This window comes from Triticum dicoccoides, chromosome 3B, assembly GCF_002162155.2.
Source record: "Triticum dicoccoides isolate Atlit2015 ecotype Zavitan chromosome 3B, WEW_v2.0, whole genome shotgun sequence".
Lineage (NCBI taxonomy): Eukaryota > Viridiplantae > Streptophyta > Magnoliopsida > Poales > Poaceae > Triticum > Triticum dicoccoides.
The window spans coordinates 509,049,108-509,057,158 of NC_041385.1; positions in this window are offsets into that span (position 1 = coordinate 509,049,108).

Here is an 8,051-nt window from a genome sequence, read left to right on the forward strand (position 1 = left end):
GACGGCCCTCTTCAGCGGAGCTCCCGAACAGGCCCCAAGATGGGATCTCGTGGATACAGAAAGTTGCGGCGGTGGAATTAGGTTTTTGGCTCCGTATCTGATGGTTTCGGGGTACGTAAGTATATGTAGGAGGAAGGAGTACGTCGGTGGAGCTCTGAGGGGCCCACGAGGCAGGGGGCATGCCCTAGGGGGGGGGCGCCCCCCACCCTCGTGACCGCCTCTTTGCTTCCTTGGAGTAGGGTCCAAGTCTCCTAGATCACGTTCGGTGAGAAAATCACGTTCCCGAAGGTTTCATTCCGTTTGGACTCCGTTTGATATTCCGTTTCTTCGAAACACTGAAATAGGCAAAAAACAGCAATTCTGGGTTGGGCCTCCGGTTAATAGGTTAGTCCCAAAAATAATATAAAAGTGGAAAATAAAGCCCAATATAGTCCAAAACAGTAGATAATATAGCATGGAGCAATCAAAAATTATAGATACGTTGGAGACGTATCAGCCTTACATGGGCCAATTTGAAATAATGCGTTTGCAATTTCTTTGTCCAAAAATTCCTTCACTAAATTGTCGTTCATTTCCATCGTTACCCTCCTGATAATAGATTTAAGTAAAATCTTCGGCTCTATTGTCCCATCCTCAACATATAAGTTCATGAAAAAACTGGATGCCATCTGCTTCAGTTCGTCTCCTCTTTCTACCCATTCACCAGCATCATTTTTTAGCTTATTAATGGTGTTCTTTTTCTGCCTCCATGTTGCCTTTTGGTGGAAATATTTTGTATTTTTATCTCCCTCTCTCAACCAAGATATTCTTGATCTTTGTTTCCACATACTCTCCTCTCTAATGAGGTGTTCATCCAATTCTGCCAAGAGCTTCTTCACTTTACTTTCAGATTCTCTATTACATGCACCCATCAACGCCATGTTAATCTTTTCCCTTATCTACTTTGACTTCCTCAGTACTGACCCGAAACTCTTACTACTCCATTTCTTTAGAGAGGCCTGCATACCACCAAGTTTTGATGTTACCTCCTGAAGGTTCATAGCCTCCCCCTTCTCAGCCCAACACTCTTTAACTACTTCCTATAGGTTAGGCTCCCTTTCCCACATGAATTCATACCTGAATGGCCTCTTACCATTGTTGTTACTCACCCTTATCCTGAACTATACCCACACTGGAAAGTGGTCAGAGCGCGTGGAGCAGATGTGAGTGACGCTGCAGTCTGGGAATAACTCAGACCAATTTGTAGTTCCCATAGCCCTGTCAAACCGAGCTTTAACATTCTCGACACCTTCTTGCTTGTTGTTGTAAGTCCATTCTGGACCAAAATATCCCAAGTCATGTAGATTACACCAAGCCAACAAGTCCCTGAAATTTGCCATGTTCCTCTCCGGTCTTTTAGCATGCGAGAAGTGTTCGTGTTGCCACATTGTTTCATTAAAGTCTCCCACCATCATCCATGGCTCTTTTGCTCGCGCGGCAATTTCACTCAAGAGTTTCCACATATGATGCCTGTCCTGACCTCTTGGTTCACCATAGACAAAAGTACATCACCACTTGGGGAAATTGGGTTCACAAACTAACACATCAAAGTACCTCAACCCATACGACAAAACCTTTATTTTTATTGAATCGTCTCAATACAAAGCAATGCCCGCACCCTTGCCCTTACCATCATGGGTCAAGCAGTGTTTGAGGCCTATCCTCCATTTTATTGCCTTTACCTTTTCCTTGCATTGCCTAGTTTCAGAGAGAAAGACGATCTTGGGCTTGTGTGTGTGCACAAGGCACACAAGCTCCTGGACTATTCGGGGCAGCCCGAGGCCCCGCAGTTCCAGCTGATGATGCTCATCCCTACTGACGGGCGCACGCCGTGGCACCCGCCAGTTCACTGGCAGCCCCGAGGTCAGTTGCTTCTGTTCCACCTTCTGTCCCTCTAGTGTCTACTCTCTCTACATGTCCCTCACCTCTACTCTTTTTGTTCTTTCCCATCTCTTCCTCACAGAGTAAAATGTTATCGAGGTTCATCAAGTCATTCTTAGTTGTAGCTCTCTTTCCTAAGACTGAAATTGTTTCTGCCTGTTCTTGACTTGCCCCACCCGTCACTGCCAGTGTTGCTGCCGGAGCCTTCTCCATCTTTGTTTCCGCCTCTCCTGAGTTGACTGCAGCCTCTGTTACATAAGAGCCCACCCGTATTTATCTCTTAACGCACGGGAATGATGGAGGAAACCAAACCAAGCACCAGAAGCCACCATCGAGAAAGATACATGACCGTACTATTTGTTGGTCAAACAGTAACGTACGCTGATGTGTCTAGGCTGCTACGTTGGTCAAGCCCACCCGTAAGCCAGTAATAAAATGTTGATGTGGCAGCCCTGCTGAGGTGGATAGGTTGCATGTTAAGAGAAATAGAATAGTGGGGATGAACTATTTAGGTATTATAGATTCTCTTAACATGCAAGCTATCCACATCATCAGCCTAGCCACATCAGCGTTTTGTTACAGGCTTAGAAAAGGGACCCACCACAATACAAAACTAACTCATTAGCATTTTGTTACCAGCCAAAGGACCCACCCACTTGCCAAACGTGTGGGTGCGGTGGAACGCTCGCTGCCTTCCCGGATGGACTTCTTGCTTTCTCCGTCAAGTTTTGCACTTGGGATGTTTTAGACTAGCTCTGGTCGTGGGCTGCAGCTGGCTCCCTTTTGTTTTGGCATGACCTTGCTTCTTTGCACAACCCATGAAGTACCTTTGTTCGTCATACAATTCAGCCTGAAGAAAAAAAAAAGTAGCCCATCCAGTCACTCGACACTTCGTTTCTTATTCCCAAGCAAACGCTAACGCTACTGCAGCCACGATTGATGCTCTTGCGGGCGACCGCCGCCCTAATCCCTTTCGCCTCCACAAGAACACTAAACTCACATATTGGTTCATCTTCCCTGCGGCGGCTTTTATTGTTTCCACTCCCGTCTATTCCTATACAATGGATGCTCCTCAGGTTAAAAATGCACGCGAAACGGCACCGCAACATTCATCGCCTCTTAATATCCCGCACTTAGTTACCTGCAAATGCGGAACTCAGTCCGTCGTGTTTGCGCTTAAGTATAGTACATGTATGCACTGCCATCTTCACCCCGCACGCACGCCTGCTTGCCTCTGATTTGCACCTTCCCTCTCTTTGTGCTTTCCCCCTACTAATTTTACAACCCTGCATCCCCTCAACTACATATGTCGCAACAAATCATTTTGATATGTCCAGTTGATTTTGTTGGGATTTTTTTGGTATGTACTTCATTTAGAGATTCAATTATCTTTGCCTTTTGGTTTATGCAACAAGTACCACAACATCTTATGCTGCCCCAGTCTACCAAATTTAACCCCCTATGCTTCCAATTTATTGATGTTCTTTTGAATCTTTGCAGACATGGTATTTGATCAAAATTCAGGCTGGTTCCAGGTTTGTTTGCCTATGAAGATTATCTTTTATGTAGATTGACAAGATGTCTGTCTATTTGTTCACTGACCATCTCATGTACTGCTTTTACAGACCCCCCACCCCACATGTCACTGTTTGTCATAGCAAATGATCCATGGAGTATGCGTCATAAATTCACAGTAAGATATATGTTTTGGTGCTGATAGTAAGATCCGAAGAGGGTAAAGCTTGAGTCTGGTGCATGGTATGGTAATCTATTGTTGTAACACCCACAATGCGGCTATATCTCCCACGTGTCAGGGCATGACTTAGAGGCATAGCCGCATGGTAGTTTTGTCGCAAGAGGGGTAATCTTCACACAATCCCACGTACTGAATAAGAAAGGGATAAAGAGTTGGCTTAAAATCGCCACTTCACACAAATAACAAGTTAAACATACATCATCCAGAGTACAATCAAGGTCCAACTATGGAACCAAAATAAAAGAAGACAACCCCAAATGCTAGATCCCCGATCGTCCCAACTGGGCTCCACTACCACTACAAGAAATATGTCAACTAGTGACCTTTTGTCAGTGACCCTGGAAGAATTGGTCATAGATCTATGACCATTTCAGACCAATTGGTCAAAAGCTGTTCGAGGGGCTCCAAACCCTAAACCATTGCGACCATTTTGGTTAGAAAGGTCGTAATTTCCTTACACAAAAAGGTCACAAAGCAAACAATGCTAGTCCGCTGCCTTATTTCTAGTTGTTAGTGACCAATATAGATGGTCATAGCCTTGTAGATTGTGGTGGGGTGTGATGACTAGGCGCCATCTCATCAGTTTTGCCTATGTGTCATGTCCATGTGGCGGTTTTTGCCCTAGGTTGTGAAGCAACCTATATTTCTGTTATTCCCAAAATTCCCAAAAAAATCTCATAAATTCTTTGGGTCATATCTTCGTCAAATATGTAAAAACCTTCCTTGCCTAGTTCAAACATAATTCAAAAATATTCATTTTCCTATTCTGATCAGAGCATCACTTTGTGAAGGAAGTACCACTTTGGCACGTCCAAATGGTATCCATTTTCTATAGTGCTTTCCTATGCCCAAATAACCATGCTCCACCAAATGCCAGCTCAATCCATTCATTATTTTGAGCCCAGCTTCAACATTCGTATTTATGTCCAGTGTGGTAGTTTGTAAAGTAAGTACCACCTAGGCTCCTCCTTTTGAGGTGAAAATTTGTGAAGACGGTCTTCTTAGTAACTGATCATCCTCAGCCAAAACTCACGCCCATTAGCCATGTGCATTTCCCGTACCGCAAATCAAACACTTGGCTGCTAATTCATGTTTGAGCATCGATCGGTCTCCTCGTGAGAATCTTATGCAGTGATTTTTCTTCCTAGCACCTACCTGGGGAGTGCCCACCCCACTAGACATGCCTAGGCCGCCCAGAACACATGGCAACACCACGGTCACGCGGTGACCATGCGGCGGGCATGTGAGCTTACGCGCTCTAGAGTTGGGGCCCTCGGCCACCGTCCAAACCTCGATGTCTCGCCATCAAACCATGTATTTCTGATTAAATAGATACTTATTTACCTAGAAATGATTTTTGGAAAAAATAAAGAGCAAACTATGAGGCAGTTGCAGTTCAAATTTGACCGGTTTCTAGCTGAATCGACGGCAAATTGTGTTTTTCACCAGAGGTGGATCAAAACTTTTTTCACCCAACCATATTGTCAATTGTGCATTATATATGACCTACTATTTTATAAAACTGATTTGGTCCATTTCTGCAACAATTATTTGGTAGTTCCTTCACAAAAAAACCCTCCTTTTGGGCACTCGGAAAATGAAAAATGAAATTTCCGTGCAAAGAAAATGAAAACTTCCTTACGCAACATTGTTTGGAATTCCAAGATGTACCCTTGTGCGCAATATGAGATAATTTGAACAAACTATGCCATGAATGTGGCCATAAGATTGATCATTTGGCTTGAAAGACATGAATCTTCACGCATGATAGCTCATTTCTGAGAACACTTTTTAAAAATAATTACCACATTACAAGTTTATTATTTTTTCTGGAAACTTGGTCACATATAATGACACAATGCGAAGGTTTTCCAATTTTTTGATTTGTTTTGAATTTTTTATGCCCGTTTCAAAATGCGGTCAAAACGGCAGGCTTGACCGTTCCTACCTAGTGGTTGAATCTTGGAATTTTTTTGATGTTTCTCTGATTAAATAGATACTTATTTACCTAGAAATGATTTTTGAAAAAAAATAGCAAACTATGAGGCAGCTGCAGTTCAAATTTGACCCGCTTCCACCAGAATCGACGGGAATTTGTCTTTTTCACCAGAGGTGGATCAAAACTTTTTACACCCAACCATTCAGTCAATTGTGCATTAAATATGGCCTAGTATTTTAGAAAAATGATTTGTTCCAATTTTTTGACAATTATATGGTAGGTCCTTCACAAAAAAACCTCATTTGGGGCACTCGAAAAATGGAAAATGAATTTTCCGTGCAAAGAAAATGAAAACTTCCTTAGGCAACATTGTTTGGAATTCCAAGATGCACCCTTGTGCACAATATGAGATCATTTGAACAAACTATGCCATGAATGTGGCCATAGGATTGATCATTTGGCTTGAAAGCCATGAATCTTCACGCATGATAGCTCATTTCTGAGAACACTTTTTTAAAATAATTTCCGTATTACAAGTTTATTATTTTTCCTGAAAACTTGGTCACATATAATGACACAATGCGAAGGTTTTCCAAATTTTAGATTTTTTTTGAATTTTTTATGCCCGTTCCAAAATGCAGTCAAAACGGCGGGCTTGACCGTTCCTACCTAGTGGTTGAATCTTGGAATTTTTTTCATGTTTCTCTGATTAAATAGGTACTTATGTACCTATAAATGAGTTTTGGAAAAAATAAATAGCAAACTATGAGGCAGCTGCAGTTCAAATTTGACCCGCTTCCAACTAAATCGGCGGGAATTTGTCTTTTTCACCAGAGGTGGATCAAATTTTTTTACACCCAACCATTTGGTCAATTGTGCATTAAATATGGCCTAGTATTTTAGAAAAATGATTTGGTCCAATTTTTCAACAAATATATGGTAGGTCCTTCACAAAAAAACCTCATTTGGGGGACTCGAAAAATGGAAAATGAATTTTCTGTGCAAAGAAAATGAAAACTTCCTTAGGCAACATTGTTTGCCATTCCAAGATGCACCCTTGTGCACAATATGGGATCATTTGAACAAACTATGCCATGAATGTGGCCATAAGATTGATCATTTGGCTTGAAAGCCATGAATCTTCACGCATGATAGCTCATTTCTGAGAACACTTTTTTAAAATAATTTCCGTATTACAAGTTATTATTTTTCCTGAAAACTTGGTCACATATAGTGACACAATGCGAAGGTTTCCAATTTTTAGATTTTTTTTGAATTTTTTATGCCCGTTTCAAAATGCGGTCAAAACAGCGGGCTTGACCATTCCTACCTAGTGGTTGAATCTTGGAAATTTTTTGATGTTTCTATGATTAAATAGATACTTATGTACCTAGAAATGATTTTTGGAAAAAATAAATAGCAAACTAGGAGGTAGCTGCAGTTCAAATTTGACCCGCTTCCAACTAAATCGGCGGGAATTTGTCTTTTTCACCAGAGGTGGATCAAAACTTTTTACACCCAACCATTTGGTCAATTGTGCATTAAATATGGCCTAGTATTTTAGAAAAATCATTTGGTCCAATTTTTTGACAATTATTTGCTAGGTTATTTAAAAAAACTCATTTTTGGCACTTGAAAAATGGAAAATGAATTTGGCATGCTGCATCCTTAGCAATGAGCAATTTGCGGTGGAGGTGCTAGAAGTGGTAAAGTAATTTGCTGGAACCGGCAAGATGGGTTGCTAGAACTGTTGATTGAGGATGCTTCATCCCTGGCGGTGAGCAGCCTCGGGAAGGTGCTAGAACCGACGAATGCTACAACTAGAGCACGTTGGGGTGATGCCAACGTTGAGGCGACAGACTACGGTTGTGCGCGACGGCGCAACGGCGGGAGGGTCAACTATGTGTTCTGTCTGATGGAGAACAAGCAAGATGGGGAAGAAAGTATAACATGGGGGGTGAATCAAATGGTTACACACGAAAACATCGTAGGGTTGCGAGGCGACCAACCCAAATTTAGGTCGATTGACCGGCACCTAACAGCCGCCTTTTGGAAAATGGTATGGTCCAATATTGCAACACATATTTGTAGGCATTTAAAAAAATCAGAGATTTGGGTCCAAAATTTAGATTTTCGAGCGTGAGCCAGACAACCAATGAGAAGCGAGGAACCACCTCCACGCGGATCACCAAGTTGGACACGATCCGAGCCATCCATCACGCGCCCATCCAACGGTTGATCTTCTCCTGACAAAACCAAAACCCTAACCCACCGACCCACCCACCCTTTCTCCAGATCCGATCCATCCCCACCCTCCTCTCCCTCATCTCCTCTCCGCCTTCGTCTCCCTCATCTCCCACCGCCGCCATCCCCACCCACCACCGCAGCCCCCACCAACTGCCGACCCCCTCCCCTCGCCTTCATCCCCCATATCCA